Source organism: Camellia sinensis, unplaced genomic scaffold, assembly GCF_055761805.1.
Source record: "Camellia sinensis isolate YWXY unplaced genomic scaffold, ASM5576180v1 Unanchor4, whole genome shotgun sequence".
Taxonomy (NCBI): Eukaryota; Viridiplantae; Streptophyta; class Magnoliopsida; order Ericales; family Theaceae; genus Camellia; species Camellia sinensis.
This window is the reverse complement of record NW_028129277.1, coordinates 2974112-2994049: the sequence shown is the minus strand read 5'-3', so window position 1 is coordinate 2994049 and position 19938 is coordinate 2974112. Positions and strand designations below refer to the sequence as shown.

The window sequence follows — 19938 nt, the reverse complement described above, 5'->3', positions numbered from 1 at the left end:
ACAAAACAGTGCGATGAGGTGCGCAAGATAGCGCGATAAAATGCATGGAAAATCCAAGTAATGGTCACAGCGCAAAATAGCGCGATGCGCAAAATACGGAGATAAAATGCATGCAAAATGCAAGTAATGTGAACAAAACAGTGCGATGAGGTGTGCAAGATAGCGCGGCAAAATGCATGCAAAACGCAAGTAATGTGAACAAAACAGTGCGATGAGGTGCGCAAGATAGCGCGATAAAATGCATGGAAAATGCAAGTAATGGTCACAGCGCAAAATAGGGAGATAAAATGCATCCAAAATGCAAGTAATGTGAACAAAATAGTGCGATGAAGTGCACAAGATAGCGCTACAAAGTGCATGCAAAACGCAAGTAATGTGCACAAAACAATGCGATGAGGTGCCCAAGATAGCGCGATAAAATGCACGGAAAATGCAAGTAATGGTCGCAATGCAAAATAGCGCGATGCGCAAAATTGCGCGATAAAATGCATGCAAAATGCAAGTAATGTGAACAAAACAGTGTGATGAGCTGCGCAAGATAGCTAGACAAAATGCATGCAAAACGCAAGTAATGTGCACAAAACAGTGCGATGAGGTGCGCAAGATAGCGCGATAAAATGCATGGAAAATGCAAGTAATGGTCACAGTGCAAAATAACGCGATGCGCAAAATAGCGCGATAAAATGCATGCAAAATGCAAGTAATGTGAACAAAACAGTGCGATGAGGTGCGCAAGATAGCGCGACAAAATGCATGCAAAACGTAAGTAGTGTGCACAAAACTGTGCGATGAGGTGCGCAAGATAGCGCGATAAAATGCATGAAAAATGCAAGTAATGGTCACAGCGCAAAATAGCGCGATTCGCAAAACAGCGCGATAAAATGCATGCAAAATGCAAGTAATGTGAACAAAACAGTGCGATGAGGAGCGCAAGATAGCGCGACAAAATGCATGCAAAACGCAAGTGGTGTGCACAAAACAGTATGATGAGGTGCGCAAGATAGCGCGATAAAATGCATGGAAAATGCAAGTAATGGTCACAGCACAAATAGCGCGACGCGCAAAATAGCGCGATAAAATGCATGCAAAACGCAAGTAATGTGAACAAAACAGTGCGATGTGGTGCGCAAGATAGCTCGATAAAATGCATGGAAAATGCAAGTAATGGTCACAGCGCAAAATAGCGCGACGCGCAAAATAGCGCGATAAAATGCATGCAAAATGCAAGTAATGTGAACAAAACAATGCGATGAGGTGCGCAAGATAGCGCTACAAAGTGCATGCAAAATGCAAGTAATGTGCACCAAACAGGGCGAAGAGGTGCGCAAGATACCGCGATAAAATGCATGAAAAATGCAAGTGATGGTCACATTGCAAAATAGCGCGATGCGCAAAATAGCGCGATAAAATGCATGCAAAATGCAAGTAATGTGAACAAAACAGTGCGATGAGGTGTGCAAGATAGCGCGACAAAATGCATGCAAAACGTAAGTAATGTGCACAGGACAGTGCGATGAGGTGCGCAATATAGCGCGATAAAATGCATGGAAAATGCAAGTAATGGTCACAGCGCAAAATAGCGCGATCCGCAAAATAGCGCGATAAAATGCATGCAAAATGCATGTGAACAAAACAGTGCGATGAGGTGCACAAGATAGCGCGATAAAATGCATGCAAAACGCAAGTAGTGTGCACAAAACAGTGCGATGAGGTGCGCAAGATAGCGCGATAAAATGCATAGAAAATGCAAGTAATGGTTATAGCGCCAAATAGAGCGCTGCGCAAAATAGCGCGATAAAATGCATGCAAAATGCAAGTAATGTGAACAAAATTGTGCGATGAGGTGCGCAAGATAGCGCGACAAATTGCATGCAAAACGCAAGTAGTGTGCACAAAACAGTGCGATGAGGTGCGCAAGATAGCGCGATAAAATGCAAGGAAAATCCAAGTAATGGTCACAGCGCAAAATAGCGCGATGCGCAAAATACGGAGATAAAATGCATGCAAAATGCAAGTAATGTGAACAAAACAGTGCGATGAGGTGTGCAAGATAGCGCGGCAAAATGCATGCAAAACGCAAGTAATGTGAACAAAACAGTGCGATGAGGTGCGCAAGATAGCGCGATAAAATGCATGGAAAATGCAAGTAATGGTCACAGCGCAAAATAGGGAGATAAAATGCATCCAAAATGCAAGTAATGTGAACAAAATAGTGCGATGAAGTGCACAAGATAGCGCTACAAAGTGCATGCAAAACGCAAGTAATGTGCACAAAACAATGCGATGAGGTGCCCAAGATAGCGCGATAAAATGCACGGAAAATGCAAGTAATGGTCGCAATGCAAAATAGCGCGATGCGCAAAATTGCGCGATAAAATGCATGCAAAATGCAAGTAATGTGAACAAAACAGTGTGATGAGCTGCGCAAGATAGCTAGACAAAATGCATGCAAAACGCAAGTAATGTGCACAAAACAGTGCGATGAGGTGCGCAAGATAGCGCGATAAAATGCATGGAAAATGCAAGTAATGGTCACAGTGCAAAATAACGCGATGCGCAAAATAGCGCGATAAAATGCATGCAAAATGCAAGTAATGTGAACAAAACAGTGCGATGAGGTGCGCAAGATAGCGCGACAAAATGCATGCAAAACGTAAGTAGTGTGCACAAAACTGTGCGATGAGGTGCGCAAGATAGCGCGATAAAATGCATGAAAAATGCAAGTAATGGTCACAGCGCAAAATAGCGCGATTCGCAAAACAGCGCGATAAAATGCATGCAAAATGCAAGTAATGTGAACAAAACAGTGCGATGAGGAGCGCAAGATAGCGCGACAAAATGCATGCAAAACGCAAGTGGTGTGCACAAAACAGTATGATGAGGTGCGCAAGATAGCGCGATAAAATGCATGGAAAATGCAAGTAATGGTCACAGCACAAATAGCGCGACGCGCAAAATAGCGCGATAAAATGCATGCAAAACGCAAGTAATGTGAACAAAACAGTGCGATGTGGTGCGCAAGATAGCTCGATAAAATGCATGGAAAATGCAAGTAATGGTCACAGCGCAAAATAGCGCGACGCGCAAAATAGCGCGATAAAATGCATGCAAAATGCAAGTAATGTGAACAAAACAGTGCGATGAGGTGCGCAAGATAGCGCTACAAAGTGCATGCAAAACGCAAGTAATGTGCACCAAACAGGGCGAAGAGGTGCGCAAGATACCGCGATAAAATGCATGAAAAATGCAAGTGATGGTCACATTGCAAAATAGCGCGATGCGCAAAATTGCGCGATAAAATGCATGCAAAATGCAAGTAATGTGAACAAAACAGTGCGATGAGGTGTGCAAGATAGCGCGACAAAATGCATGCAAAACGTAAGTAATGTGCACAGGACAGTGCGATGAGGTGCGCAATATAGCGCGATAAAATGCATGGAAAATGCAAGTAATGGTCACAGCGCAAAATAGCGCGATCCGCAAAATAGCGCGATAAAATGCATGCAAAATGCATGTGAACAAAACAGTGCGATGAGGTGCACAAGATAGCGCGATAAAATGCATGCAAAACGCAAGTAGTGTGCACAAAACAGTGCGATGAGGTGCGCAAGATAGCGCGATAAAATGCATAGAAAATGCAAGTAATGGTTATAGCGCCAAATAGAGCGCTGCGCAAAATAGCGCGATAAAATGCATGCAAAATGCAAGTAATGTGAACAAAATTGTGCGATGAGGTGCACAAGATAGCGCGACAAATTGCATGCAAAACGCAAGTAGTGTGCACAAAACAGTGCGATGAGGTGCGCAAGATAGCGCGATAAAATGCAAGGAAAATCCAAGTAATGGTCACAGCGCAAAATAGCGCGATGCGCAAAATACGGAGATAAAATGCATGCAAAATGCAAGTAATGTGAACAAAACAGTGCGATGAGGTGTGCAAGATAGCGCGGCAAAATGCATGCAAAACGCAAGTAATGTGAACAAAACAGTGCGATGAGGTGCGCAAGATAGCGCGATAAAATGCATGGAAAATGCAAGTAATGGTCACAGCGCAAAATAGGGAGATAAAATGCATCCAAAATGCAAGTAATGTGAACAAAATAGTGCGATGAAGTGCACAAGATAGCGCTACAAAGTGCATGCAAAACGCAAGTAATGTGCACAAAACAATGCGATGAGGTGCCCAAGATAGCGCGATAAAATGCACGGAAAATGCAAGTAATGGTCACAATGCAAAATAGCGCGATGCGCAAAATTGCGGGATAAAATGCATGCAAAATGCAAGTAATGTGAACAAAACAGTGTGATGAGCTGCGCAAGATAGCTAGACAAAATGCATGCAAAACGCAAGTAATGTGCACAAAACAGTGCGATGAGGTGCGCAAGATAGCGCGATAAAATGCATGGAAAATGCAAGTAATGGTCACAGTGCAAAATAACGCGATGCGCAAAATAGCGCGATAAAATGCATGCAAAATGCAAGTAATGTGAACAAAACAGTGCGATGAGGTGCGCAAGATAGCGCGACAAAATGCATGCAAAACGTAAGTAGTGTGCACAAAACTGTGCGATGAGGTGCGCAAGATAGCGCGATAAAATGCATGAAAAATGCAAGTAATGGTCACAGCGCAAAATAGCGCGATTCGCAAAACAGCGCGATAAAATGCATGCAAAATGCAAGTAATGTGAACAAAACAGTGCGATGAGGAGCGCAAGATAGCGCGACAAAATGCATGCAAAACGCAAGTGGTGTGCACAAAACAGTATGATGAGGTGCGCAAGATAGCGCGATAAAATGCATGGAAAATGCAAGTAATGGTCACAGCACAAATAGCGCGACGCGCAAAATAGCGCGATAAAATGCATGCAAAACGCAAGTAATGTGAACAAAACAGTGCGATGTGGTGCGCAAGATAGCTCGATAAAATGCATGGAAAATGCAAGTAATGGTCACAGCGCAAAATAGCGCGACGCGCAAAATAGCGCGATAAAATGCATGCAAAATGCAAGTAATGTGAACAAAACAGTGCGATGAGGTGCGCAAGATAGCGCTACAAAGTGCATGCAAAACGCAAGTAATGTGCACCAAACAGGGCGAAGAGGTGCGCAAGATACCGCGATAAAATGCATGAAAAATGCAAGTGATGGTCACATTGCAAAATAGCGCGATGCGCAAAATAGCGCGATAAAATGCATGCAAAATGCAAGTAATGTGAACAAAACAGTGCGATGAGGTGTGCAAGATAGCGCGACAAAATGCATGCAAAACGTAAGTAATGTGCACAAAACAGTGCGATGAGGTGCGCAATATAGCGCGATAAAATGCATGGAAAATGCAAGTAATGGTCACAGCGCAAAATAGCGCGATAAAATGCATGCAAAACGCAAGTAGTGTGCACAAAACAGTGCGATGAGGTGCGCAAGATAGCGCGATAAAATGCATGGAAAATGCAAGTAATGTGAACAAAATTGTGCGATGAGGTGCGCAAGATAGCGCGACAAAATGCATGCAAAACGCAAGTAGTGTGCACAAAACAGTGCGATGAGGTGCGCAAGATAGCGCGATAAAATGCATGGAAAATCCAAGTAATGGTCACAGCGCAAAATAGCGCGATGCGCAAAATACGGAGATAAAATGCATGCAAAATGCAAGTAATGTGAACAAAACAGTGCGATGAGGTGTGCAAGATAGCGCGGCAAAATGCATGCAAAACGCAAGTAATGTGAACAAAACAGTGCGATGAGGTGCGCAAGATAGCGCGATAAAATGCATGGAAAATGCAAGTAATGGTCACAGCGCAAAATAGGGAGATAAAATGCATCCAAAATGCAAGTAATGTGAACAAAATAGTGCGATGAAGTGCGCAAGATAGCGCTACAAAGTGCATGCAAAACGCAAGTAATGTGCACAAAACAATAGGATGAGGTGCCCAAGATAGCGCGATAAAATGCACGGAAAATGCAAGTAATGGTCACAATGCAAAATAGCGCGATGCGCAAAATAGCGCGATAAAATGCATGCAAAATGCAAGTAATGTGAACAAAACAGTGTGATGAGCTGCGCAAGATAGCGAGACAAAATGCATGCAAAACGCAAGTAATGTGCACAAAACAGTGCGATGAGGTGCGCAAGATAGCGCGATAAAATGCATGGAAAATGCAAGTAATGGTCACAGTGCAAAATAACGCGATGCGCAAAATAGCGCGATAAAATGCATGCAAAATGCAAGTAATGTGAACAAAACAGTGCGATGAGGTGCGCAAGATAGCGCGACAAAATGCATGCAAAACGTAAGTAGTGTGCACAAAACTGTGCGATGAGGTGCGCAAGATAGCGCGATAAAATGCATGAAAAATGCAAGTAATGGTCACTGCGCAAAATAGCGCGATTCGCAAAACAGCGCGATAAAATGCATGCAAAATGCAAGTAATGTGAACAAAACAGTGCGATGAGGAGCGCAAGATAGCGCGACAAAATGCATGCAAAACGCAAGTGGTGTGCACAAAACAGTATGATGAGGTGCGCAAGATAGCGCGATAAAATGCATGGAAAATGCAAGTAATGGTCACAGCACAAATAGCGCGACGCGCAAAATAGCGCGATAAAATGCATGCAAAACGCAAGTAATGTGAACAAAACAGTGCGATGTGGTGCGCAAGATAGCTCGATAAAATGCATGGAAAAAGCAAGTAATGGTCACAGCGCAAAATAGCGCGACGCGCAAAATAGCGCGACGCGCAAAATAGCGCGATAAAATGCATGCAAAATGCAAGTAATGTGAACAAAACAGTGCGATGAGGTGCGCAAGATAGCGCTACAAAGTGCATGCAAAACGCAAGTAATGTGCACCAAACAGGGCGAAGAGGTGCGCAAGATACCGCGATAAAATGCATGAAAAATGCAAGTGATGGTCACATTGCAAAATAGCGCGATGCGCAAAATAGCGCGATAAAATGCATGCAAAATGCAAGTAATGTGAGCAAAACAGTGCGATGAGGTGTGCAAGATAGCGCGACAAAATGCATGCAAAACGTAAGTAATGTGCACAAAACAGTGCGATGAGGTGCGCAATATAGCGCGATAAAATGCATGGAAAATGCAAGTAATGGTCACAGCGCAAAATAGCGCGATAAAATGCATGCAAAACGCAAGTAGTGTGCACAAAACAGTGCGATGAGGTGCGCAAGATAGCGCGATAAAATGCATGGAAAATGCAAGTAATGTGAACAAAATTGTGCGATGAGGTGCGCAAGATAGCGCGACAAAATGCATGCAAAACGCAAGTAGTGTGCACAAAACAGTGCGATGAGGTGCGCAAGATAGCGCGATAAAATGCATGGAAAATCCAAGTAATGGTCACAGCGCAAAATAGCGCGATGCGCAAAATACGGAGATAAAATGCATGCAAAATGCAAGTAATGTGAACAAAACAGTGCGATGAGGTGTGCAAGATAGCGCGGCAAAATGCATGCAAAACGCAAGTAATGTGAACAAAACAGTGCGATGAGGTGCGCAAGATAGCGCGATAAAATGCATGGAAAATGCAAGTAATGGTCACAGCGCAAAATAGGGAGATAAAATGCATCCAAAATGCAAGTAATGTGAACAAAATAGTGCGATGAAGTGCGCAAGATAGCGCTACAAAGTGCATGCAAAACGCAAGTAATGTGCACAAAACAATAGGATGAGGTGCCCAAGATAGCGCGATAAAATGCACGGAAAATGCAAGTAATGGTCACAATGCAAAATAGCGCGATGCGCAAAATAGCGCGATAAAATGCATGCAAAATGCAAGTAATGTGAACAAAAACAGTGTGATGAGCTGCGCAAGATAGCGAGACAAAATGCATGCAAAACGCAAGTAATGTGCACAAAACAGTGCGATGAGGTGCGCAAGATAGCGCGATAAAATGCATGGAAAATGCAAGTAATGGTCACAGTGCAAAATAACGCGATGCGCAAAATAGCGCGATAAAATGCATGCAAAATGCAAGTAATGTGAACAAAACAGTGCGATGAGGTGCGCAAGATAGCGCGACAAAATGCATGCAAAACGTAAGTAGTGTGCACAAAACTGTGCGATGAGGTGCGCAAGATAGCGCGATAAAATGCATGAAAAATGCAAGTAATGGTCACTGCGCAAAATAGCGCGATTCGCAAAACAGCGCGATAAAATGCATGCAAAATGCAAGTAATGTGAACAAAACAGTGCGATGAGGAGCGCAAGATAGCGCGACAAAATGCATGCAAAACGCAAGTGGTGTGCACAAAACCGTATGATGAGGTGCGCAAGATAGCGCGATAAAATGCATGGAAAATGCAAGTAATGGTCAGAGCACAAATAGCGCGACGCGCAAAATAGCGCGATAAAATGCATGCAAAACGCAAGTAATGTGAACAAAACAGTGCGATGTGGTGCGCAAGATAGCTCGATAAAATGCATGGAAAAAGCAAGTAATGGTCACAGCGCAAAATAGCGCGACGCGCAAAATAGCGCGATAAAATGCATGCAAAATGCAAGTAATGTGAACAAAACAGTGCGATGAGGTGCGCAAGATAGCGCTACAAAGTGCATGCAAAACGCAAGTAATGTGCACCAAACAGGGCGAAGAGGTGCGCAAGATACCGCGATAAAATGCATGAAAAATGCAAGTGATGGTCACATTGCAAAATAGCGCGATGCGCAAAATAGCGCGATAAAATGCATGCAAAATGCAAGTAATGTGAGCAAAACAGTGCGATGAGGTGTGCAAGATAGCACGACAAAATGCATGCAAAACGTAAGTAATGTGCACAAAACAGTGCGATGAGGTGCGCAATATAGCGCGATAAAATGCATGGAAAATGCAAGTAATGGTCACAGCGCAAAATAGCGCGATCCGCAAAATAGCGCGATAAAATGCCTGCAAAATGCATGTGAACAAAACAGTGCGATGAGGTGCACAAGATAGCGCCATAAAATGCATGCAAAACGCAAGTAGTGTGCACAAAACAGTGCGATGAGGTGCGCAAGATAGCGCGATAAAATGCATGGAAAATGCAAGTAATGGTTATAGCGCCAAATAGAGCGCTGCGCAAAATAGCGCGATAAAATGCATGCAAAATGCAAGTAATGTGAACAAAATTGTGCGATGAGGTGCGCAAGATAGCGCGACAAAATGCATGCAAAACGCAAGTAGTGTGCACAAAACAGTGCGATGAGGTGCGCAAGATAGCGCGATAAAATGCATGGAAAATCCAAGTAATGGTCACAGCGCAAAATAGCGCGATGCGCAAAATACGGAGATAAAATGCATGCAAAATGCAAGTAATGTGAACAAAACAGTGCGATGAGGTGTGCAAGATAGCGCGGCAAAATGCATGCAAAACGCAAGTAATGTGAACAAAACATTGCGATGAGGTGCGCAAGATAGCGCGATAAAATGCATGGAAAATGCAAGTAATGGTCACAGCGCAAAATAGGGGGATAAAATGCATCCAAAATGCAAGTAATGTGAACAAAACAGTGCGATGAAGTGCGCAAGATAGCGCTACAAAGTGCATGCAAAACGCAAGTAATGTGCACAAAACAATGCGATGAGGTGCCCAAGATAGCGCGATAAAATGCATGGAAAATGCAAGTAATGGTCACAATGCAAAATAGCGCGATGCGCAAAATAGCGCGATAAAATGCATGCAAAATGCAAGTAATGTGAACAAAACAGTGCGATGAGGTGCGCAAGATAGCGCGACAAAATGCATGCAAAACGCAAGTAATGTGCGCAAAACAGTGCGATGAGGTGCGCAAGATACCGCGATAAAATGCATGAAAAATGCAAGTGATGGTCACAGTGCAAAATAGCGCGATGCGCAAAATAGCGCGATAAAATGCATGCAAAATGCAAGTAATGTGAACAAAACAGTGCGATGAGGTGTGCAAGATAGCACGACAAAATGCATGCAAAACGCAAGTAATGTGCACAAAACAGTGCGATGAGGTGCGCAAGATAGCGCGATAAAATGCATGGAAAACGCAAGTAGTGGTCACAGCGCAAAATAGTGCGATGCGCAAAATAGCGCGATAAAATGCATGCAAAATGCATGTGAACAAAACAGTGCGATGAGGTGCACAAGATAGCGCGATAAAATGCATGCAAAACGCAAGTAGTGTGCACAAAACAGTGCGATGAGGTGCGCAAGATAGCGCGATAAATTGCATGGAAAATGCAAGTAATGGTCATAGCGCCAAATAGAGCGATGCGCAAAATAGCGCGATAAAATGCATGCAAAATGCAAGTAATGTGAACAAAATTGTGCGATGAGGTGCGCAAGATAGCGCGACAAAATGCATGCAAAACGCAAGTTGTGTGCACAAAACAGTGCGACGAGGTGCGCAAGATAGCGCGATAAAATGCATGGAAAATCCAAGTAATGGTCACAGCGCAAAATAGCGCGATGCGCAAAATACGGAGATAAAATGCATACAAAATGCAAGTAATGTGAACAAAACAGTGCGATGAGGTGTGCAAGATAGCGCGGCAAAATGCATGCAAAACGCAAGTAATGTGAACAAAACAATGCAATGAGGTGCGCAAGATAGCGCGATAAAATGCATGGAAAATGCAAGTAATGGTCACAGCGCAAAATAGGGAGATAAAATGCATCCAAAATGCAAGTAATGTGAACAAAATAGTGCGATGAAGTGCGCAAGATAGCGCTACAAAGTGCATGCAAAACGCAAGTAATGTGCACAAAACAATGCGATGAGGTGCCCAAGATAGCGCGATAAAATGCACGGAAAATGCAAGTAATGGTCACAATGCAAAATAGCGCGATGCGCAAAATAGCGCGATAAAATGCATGCAAAATGCAAGTAATGCGAACAAAACAGTGTGATGAGCTGCGCAAGATAGCGAGACAAAATGCATGCAAAACGCAAGTAATGTGCACAAAACAGTGCGATGAGGTGCGCAAGATAGCGCGATAAAATGCATGGAAAATGCAAGTAATGGTCACAGTGAAAAATAGCGCGATACGCAAAATAGCGCGATAAAATGCATGCAAAATACCGCGACGCGCAAAATAGCGCGATGCGCAAAATAGCGCGATGCGCAAAATACGGAGATAAAATGCATGCAAAATGCAAGTAATGTGAACAAAACAGTGCGATGAGGTGTGCAAGATAGCGCGGCAAAATGCATGCAAAACGTAAGTAATGTGAACAAAACAGTGCGATCAGGTGCGCAACATAGCGCGATAAAATGCATGGAAAATGCAAGTAATGGTCACAGCGCAAAATAGGGGGATAAAATGCATCCAAAATGCAAGTAATGTGAACAAAACAGTGCGATGAGGTGCGCAAGATAGCGCTACAAAGTGCATGCAAAACGCAAGTAATGTGCACAAAACAATGCGATAAGGTGCCCAAGATAGCGCGATAAAATGCATGTTAAATGCAAGTAATGGTCACAATGCAAAATAGCGCGATGCGCAAAATAGCGTGATAAAATGCATGCAAAATGCAAGTAATGTGAACAAAACAGTGTGATGAGCTGCGCAAGATAGCGAGACAAAATGCATGCAAAACGCAAGTAATGTGCACAAAACAATGCGATGAGGTGCGCAAGATAGCGCGATAAAATGCATGGAAAATGCAAGTAATGGTCACAGTGCAAAATAGCGCGATAAAATGCATGCAAAACGCAAGTAATGTGATCCAAACAGTGCGATGAGGTGCGCAAGATAGCGCGACAAAATGCCTGCAAAACGTAAGTAGTGTGCACAAAACTGTGCGATGAGGTGCGCAAGATAGCGCGATAAAATGCATGAAAAATGCAAGTAATGGTCACAGCGCAAAATAGCGCGATTCGCAAAACAGCGCGATAAAATGCATGCAAAATGCAAGTAATGTGAACAAAACAGTGCGATGAGGTGCGCAAGATAGCGCGACAAAATGCATGCAAAACGCAAGTGGTGTGCACAAAACAGTATGATGAGGTGCGCAAGATAGCGCGATAAAATGCATGGAAAATGCAAGTAATGGTCACAGCACAAATAGCGCGACGCGCAAAATAGCGCGATAAAATGCATGCAAAATGCAAGTAATGTGAACAAAACAGTGCGATGTGGTGCGCAAGATAGCGCGATAAAATGCATGGAAAATGCAAGTAATGGTCACAGCGCAAAATAGCGCGACGCGCAAAATAGCGCGATAAAATGCATGCAAAATGCAAGTAATGTGAACAAAACAGTGCGATGAGGTGCGCAAGATAGCGCTACAAAGTGCATGCAAAACGCAAGTAATGTGCACCAAACGGGGCAAAGAGGTGCGCAAGATAGCGCGATAAAATGCATGGAAAATGCAAGTAATGGTCACAGAGCAAAATAGCGCGATGCGCAAAATAGCGCGATAAAATGCATGTAAAATGCAAGTAATGTGAACAAAACAGTGCGATGAGGTGCGCAAGATAGCGAGACAAAATGCATGCAAAACGCATGTAATGTGCGCAAAACAGTGCGATGAGGTGCGCAAGATACCGCGATAAAATGCATGAAAAATGGAAGTGATGGTCACAGTGCAAAATAGCGCGATGCGCAAAATAGCGCGATAAAATGCATGCAAAATGCAAGTAATGTGAACAAAACAGTGCGATGAGGTGTGCAAGATAGCGCGACAAAATGCATGCAAAACGCAAGTAATGTGCACAAAACAGTGCGATGAGGTGCGCAAGGTAGCGCGATAAAATGCATGGAAAATGCAAGTAGTGGTCACAGCGCAAAGTAGTGCGATGCGCAAAATAGCGCGATAAAATGCATGCAAAATGCATGTGAACAAAACAGTGCGATGAGGTGCACAAGATAGCGCGATAAAATGCATGCAAAACGCAAGTAGTGTGCACAAAACAGTGCGATGAGGTGCGCAAGATAGCGCGATAAAATGCATGGAAAATGCAAGTAATGGTCATAGCGCCAAATAGAGCGATGCGCAAAATAGCGCGATAAAATGCATGCAAAATGCAAGTAATGTGAACAAAATTGTGCGATGAGGTGCGCAAGATAACGCGACAAAATGCATGCAAAACGCAAGTTGTGTGCACAAAACAGTGCGACGAGGTGCGCAAGATAGCGCGATAAAATGCATGGAAAATCCAAGTAATGGTCACAGCGCAAAATAGCGCGATGCGCAAAATACAGAGATAAAATGCATGCAAAACGCAAGTAATGTGAACAAAACAGTGCGATGAGGTGCGCAAGATAGCGCGATAAAATGCATGGAAAATGCAAGTAATGGTCTCAGCGCAAAATAGGGAGATAAAATGCATCCAAAATGCAAGTAATGTGAACAAAATAGTGCGATGAAGTGCTCAAGATAGCGCTACAAAGTGCATGCAAAACGCAAGTATTGTGCACAAAACAATGCGATGAGGTGCCCAAGATAGCGCGATAAAATGCATGGAAAATGTAAGTAATGGTCACAGCGCAAAATAGGGGGATAAAATGCATCCAAAATGCAAGTAATGTGAACAAAACAGTGCGATGAAGTGCGCAAGATAGCGCTACAAAGTGCATGCAAAACGCAAGTAATGTGCACAAAACAATGCGATGAGGTGCCCAAGATAGCGCGATAAAATGCATGGAAAATGCAAGTAATGGTCACAATGCAAAACAGCGCGATGCGCAAAATAGCGCGATAAAATGCATGCAAAATGCAAGTAATGTGAACAAAACAGTGTGATGAGCTGCGCAAGATAGCGAGACAAAATGCATGCAAAACGCAAGTAATGTGCACAAAACAGTGCGATGAGGTGCGCAAGATAGCGCGATAAAATGCATGGAAAATGCAAGTAATGGTCACAGTGCAAAATAGCGCGATGCGCAAAATAGCGCGATAAAATGCATGCAAAATACAAGTAATGTGAACAAAACAGTGCGATGAGGTGCGCAAGATAGCGCGACAAAATGCATGCAAAACATAAGTAGTGTGCACAAAACTGTGCGATGAGGTGCGCAAGATAGCGCGATAAAATGCATGAAAAATGCAAGTAATGGTCATAGCGCAAAATAGCGCGATTCGCAAAACAGCGCGATAAAATGCATGCAAAATGCAAGTAATGTGAACAAAACAGTGCGATGAGGTGCGCAAGATAGCGCGACAAAATGCATGCAAAACGCAAGTGGTGTGCACAAAACAGTATGATGAGGTGCGCAAGATAGCGCGATAAAATGCATGGAAAATGCAAGTAATGGTCACAGCACAAATAGCGCGACGCGCAAAATAGCGCGATAAAATGCATGCAAAATGCAACTAATGTGAACAAAACAGTGCGATGTGGTGCGCAAGATAGCGCGATAAAAAGCATGGAAAATGCAAGTAATGGTCACAGCGCAAAATAGCGCGACGCGCAAAATAGCGCGATAAAATGCATGCAAAATGCAAGTAATGTGAACAAAACAGTGCGATGAGGTGCGCAAGATAGCGCTACAAAGTGCATGCAAAACGCAAGTAATGTGCACCAAACAGGGCGAAGAGGTGCGCAAGATAGCGCGATAAAATGCATGGAAAATGCAAGTAAAGGTCACAGAGCAAAATAGCGCGATGCGCAAAATAGCGCGATAAAATGCATGTAAAATGCAAGTAATGTGAACAAAACAGTGCGATGAGGTGCGCAAGATAGCGCGACAAAATGCATGCAAAACGCAAGTAATGTGCGCAAAACAGTGCGATGAGGTGCGCAAGATACCGCGATAAAATGCATGAAAAATGCAAGTGATTGTCACAGTGCAAAATAGCGCGATGCGCAAAATAGCGCGATAAAATGCATGCAAAATGCAAGTAATGTGAACAAAACAGTGCGATGAGGCGTGCAAGATAGCGCGACAAAATGCATGCAAAACGCAAGTAATGTGCACAAAACAGTGCGATGAGGTGCGCAAGATAGCGCGATAAAATGCATGGAAAATGCAAGTAGTGGTCACAGCGCAAAATAGTGCGATGCGCAAAATAGCGCGATAAAATGCATGCAAAATGCATGTGAACAAAACAGTGCGATGAGGTGCACAAGATAGCGCGATAAAATGCATGCAAAACGCAAGTAGTGTGCACAAAACAGTGCAATGAGGTGCGCAAGATAGCGCGATAAAATGCATGGAAAATGCAAGTAATGGTCATAGCGCCAAATAGAGCGATGCGCAAAATAGCGCGATAAAATGCATGCAAAATGCAAGTAATGTGAACAAAATTGTGCGATGAGGTGCGCAAGATAGCGCGACAAAATGCATGCAAAACGCAAGTTGTGTGCACAAAACAGTGCGACGAGGTGCGCAAGATAGCGCGATAAAATGCATGGAAAATCCAAGTAATGGTCACAGCGCAAAATAGCGCGATGCGCAAAATACGGAGATAAAATGCATACAAAATGCAAGTAATGTGAACAAAACAGTGCGATGAGGTGTGCAAGATAGCGCGGCAAAATGCATGCAAAACGCAAGTAATGTGAACAAAACAGTGCGATGAGGTGCGCAAGATAGCGCGATAAAATGCATGGAAAATGCAAGTAATGGTCTCAGCGCAAAATAGGGAGATAAAATGCATCCAAAATGCAAGTAATGTGAACAAAATAGTGCGTTGAAGTGCGCAAGATAGCGCTACAAAGTGCATGCAAAACGCAAGTAATGTGCACAAAACAATGCGATGAGGTGCCCAAGATAGCGCGATAAAATGCATGGAAAATGCAAGTAATGGTCACAGCGCAAAATAGGGGGATAAAATGCATCCAAAATGCAAGTAATGTGAACAAAACAGTGCGATGAAGTGCGCAAGATAGCGCTACAAAGTGCATGCAAAACGCAAGTAATGTGCACAAAACAATGCGATGAGGTGCCCAAGATAGCGCGATAAAATGCATGGAAAATGCAAGTAATGGTCACAATGCAAAATAGCGCGATGCGCAAAATAGCGCGATAAAATGCATGCAAAATGCAAGTAATGTGAACAAAACAGTGTGATGAGCTGCGCAAGATAGCGAGACAAAATGCATGCAAAACGCAAGTAATGTGCACAAAACAGTGCGATGAGGTGCGCAAGATAGCGCGATAAAATGCATGGAAAATGCAAGTAATGGTCACAGTGCAAAATAGCGCGATGCGCAAAATAGCGCGATAAAATGCATGCAAAATACAAGTAATGTTGTGAGAACCCGAATATAAAAAATAAGTAAATAACTAAATAATAATTTTACAAATCTCAAATATTTTATTATGAATCTTTAAGTGCAAATTAAATATTATTGGAGGATCTTTTAATTAATTTTAAAACCTAAAATAAATTTATGGTGAAAGTCTTCAATTTAAAGGCAAGATTTATTATTTAAAAATAAATAAATAAATAAATAAATAAAATAAAATTAAGTGTCAAATTAGTAAGCATATTTTGATCTAATAGTAGTTGTATTTTATTTAAATTAATGGAGAGATAAAATAAAATAAAATAAAACAAAGGACATTTTTGTCTAGAGTCATTTATGTTATGTATAACAAAGAAAAGAAAAGAAAAACCCTAGGTTCCTAATACATTCTATAGCAGCAGCCACATAGCCACGGGGAGGAAGAAGTTTGAGAGAAAAGAAGAAGAAAAAAAGGGGATTGCAAACAAGGAGTAATTTTTGGGTGTGGTAGGTATCTTTCTTCTTTCTTTTTTTTTTTTTTTCTTTGTTATACATAACATAAATGACTCTAGACAAAAATGTCCTTTGTTTTATTTTATTTTATTTTATCTCTCCATTAATTTAAATAAAATACAACTACTATTAGATCAAAATATGCTTACTAATTTGACACTTAATTTTATTTTATTTATTTATTTATTTATTTTTAAATAATAAATCTTGCCTTTAAATTGAAGACTTTCACCATAAATTATTTTGATAAGCAAATCAAGTGAAACCAATTGGGTTTGAAACTTAGGATATATTAGATCATATCTGGAGGTTATTGGAATTTTTCGAATAGCGTGGAGTGGATTTTGTAATTTTCAAAGTTAGCGAATAGATTGGGAAAACTTGTTTAAAACATTGTTTCATCTTAAAGTTATTTTTAGTTAAGTTTCGATCGGAATCTATGTCTTGGGTGATTTTAGACCTTGAAGAATATGAACTTAGGTAATATTTAAGAGTAACGGTGAGTTGGGTTGAGCCGTGTTAGTGCGTTTTAGTTTGAGATTACTTAGTTCCTATTTTTTTTAGTATTTTTAAATTAGTTGTGACGCGTAGTTTTAATACTTGGTTCAGGCCACTAGTTGGACTTTTACACTCTATTCGAGGATTATATTATTGCGTTTCAGGTGAGTAGTTGCATGCTACATATTTTTATAAATGTTCCCCTACCCTGAACTGTTGGAAAAATTAAATTGTTGTTTCATGATTAAACTGTTTTGATAAATTATTATATTATGAATTGAATCAAATTATTTCTGAAACATGTGTGAACTTGGCATACTGTAAACTATTTGTTTTGGTCTCATGTTTATAATGATGAACTACCATGTTTTGCGAAACTGATGTGTATTGATTATTGGGACCATGCGTGTATTTAGTCCAGGGAAATTATTCCACTGTGTGTGGTGACTCTGGCCACTAGGGAACAGATCTGGGTTGGGCCGTGATGACTCTAGTGCTCAACGATTGTAAGGAACAGACCTTTAAAAACAACTAGGTGACCTTCAATCGGATCGTCTTTGAGAAAAGGCCCAGGTGCCACCCTGAGGATGACTCTTAGTTCGGTATTGGATCCAACGGGGCTTATAGCCTGAGAAATGTGTGGCAGATTATTTGTTTTTATTGGTACCCAGAAAATTATTGGTGTTCATGTTATAATCTGTTTTAAGTGGAAAATGTTGTTTATCATGTTCTTGCGAGACATGAGTATTTTAAGTGTTGAATTGTGGAACCTTCTTTTTGAAACAGATTGTATTTACCAAACTGTATGCCAATCTAGTTTCTGTGATATATATCTTATTTTGGAATTGAACCCTGTTTTCAAAACTGTATTTACTATCCATGTTGCTACTCACTGAGCTATCAGCTGACTTAGTTGTTACCATTTCCAGGTGTTAGAAGGACTTAGAGTGGACTCATGGCGTAGCGGGGACTCAATTGCATGGACCTCTAGGGCATTCCTTTAGTTTAGAGTGTTATGTCAAGTTTGTGCATATTTATATTTATTCTTATCGAAGTTCATTTAGGATTGTTTTTGATAGGTGGGTTGTTTATATCCCATAAGTTTCAAACCCAATTGGTTTCACTTGATTTGCTTATCAAAATAATTTTTCTACAATTTATTATATCCAAACAGGTTGTTTTCTGCAGCACTTTAAAGAAATTAACGGTTCTCTTAACATACACGAGCAATCAATGCAAGGCCAAAACCGTACGAAACTAGACTCATAACCGGTTCTAATGACACTAATTTGATAATTTTTGGATTTATACCCAAAGAGAACAACAATCCCGAATTTACTGTTTCGGACTGGTTTCCTGGACAGATTTGAATACCTCAATTTATATGGATTTCGACTCCCAAAAATTATGAAAAAATTCAGATATGCAATTCAATGTGTAATTGATCTACTGTAAAAATTTCAGATTAAAATTCATCCGTTTGGTATGGTTTTTTTGATTTTTAAAGTTTGTGATTCTGTACAGAATTTTTGGACTAAGAATTACACCATTCTTTATACATGAATTTAACTCCTCAAATTTCTTAACAGTATATATATATATATATACAAAATACATAAACCTACAACTTCTCCATCAATGATCTAAATAATAATAGAGTAAGAATAAAGAACAAAAACAAAGAAAAAAAAAAAAAAAGAAAGAAGAAAGATACCTACCACACCCAAAAATTACTCCTTGTTTGCAATCCCCTTTTTTCTTCTTCTTTTCTCTCAAACTTCTTCCTCCCCGTGGCTGTGTGGCTGCTGCTATAGAATGTATTAGGAACCTAGGGTTTTTCTTTTCTTTTCTTTGTTATACATAACATAAATGACTCTAGACAAAAATGTCCTTTGTTTTATTTTATTTTATTTTATCTCTCCATTAATTTAAATAAAATACAACTACTATTAGATCAAAATATGCTTACTAATTTGACACTTAATTTTATTTTATTTATTTATTTATTTATTTATTTTTAAATAATAAATCTTGCCTTTAAATTGAAGACTTTCACCATAAATTTATTTTAGGTTTTAAAATTAATTAAAAGATCCTCCAATAATATTTAATTTGCACTTAAAGATTCATAATAAAATATTTGAGATTTGTAAAATTATTATTTAGTTATTTACTTATTTTTTATATTCGGGTTCTCACAAATGTGAACGAAACAGTGCGATGAGGTGCGCAAGATAGCGCGACAAAATGCATGCAAAACGTAAGTAGTGTGCACAAAACTGTGCGATGAGGTGCGCAAGATAGCGCGATAAAATGCATGAAAAATGCAAGTAATGGTCACAGCGCAAAATAGCGCGATTCGCAAAACAGCGCTATAAAATGCATGCAAAATGCAAGTAATGTGAACAAAACAGTGCGATGAGGTGCGCAAGATAGCGCGACAAAATGCATGCAAAACGCAAGTGGTGTGCACAAAACAGTATGATGAGGTGCGCAAGATAGCGCGATAAAATGCATGGAAAATGCAAGTAATGGTCACAGCACAAATAGCGCGACGCGCAAAATAGCGCGATAAAATGCATGCAAAATGCAAGTAATGTGAACAAAACAGTGCGATGTGGTGCGCAAGATAGCGCGATAAAATGCATGGAAAATGCAAGTAATGGTCACAGCGCAAAATAGCGCGACGCGCAAAATAGCGCGATAAAATGCATGCAAAATGCAAGTAATGTGAACAAAACAGTGCGATGAGGTGCGCAAGATAGCGCTACAAAGTGCATGCAA

General features: G+C 41.2%; 2 long non-coding RNA genes across 2 annotated transcripts in view; one reads left to right on the top strand and one right to left on the bottom strand.

Moving 5' to 3' along the window:
- The window catches only part of LOC145816678 (uncharacterized), an 84320-nt gene extending 64971 nt beyond the window's left edge, over window positions 1-19349 (bottom strand). The window contains exon 1 of the long non-coding RNA XR_014358755.1: window positions 18873-19349. This is a non-coding gene — a long non-coding RNA (uncharacterized LOC145816678). The remainder of the gene's footprint in view (window positions 1-18872) is intronic.
- LOC145816707 (uncharacterized) lies at window positions 16560-18240 on the top strand. The gene is made up of 3 exons (XR_014358798.1): window positions 16560-16650; window positions 17266-17318; window positions 18084-18240. It is a non-coding gene; the product is annotated as an uncharacterized LOC145816707 (long non-coding RNA).
- Window positions 19350-19938: the final 589 nt, after the last annotated feature.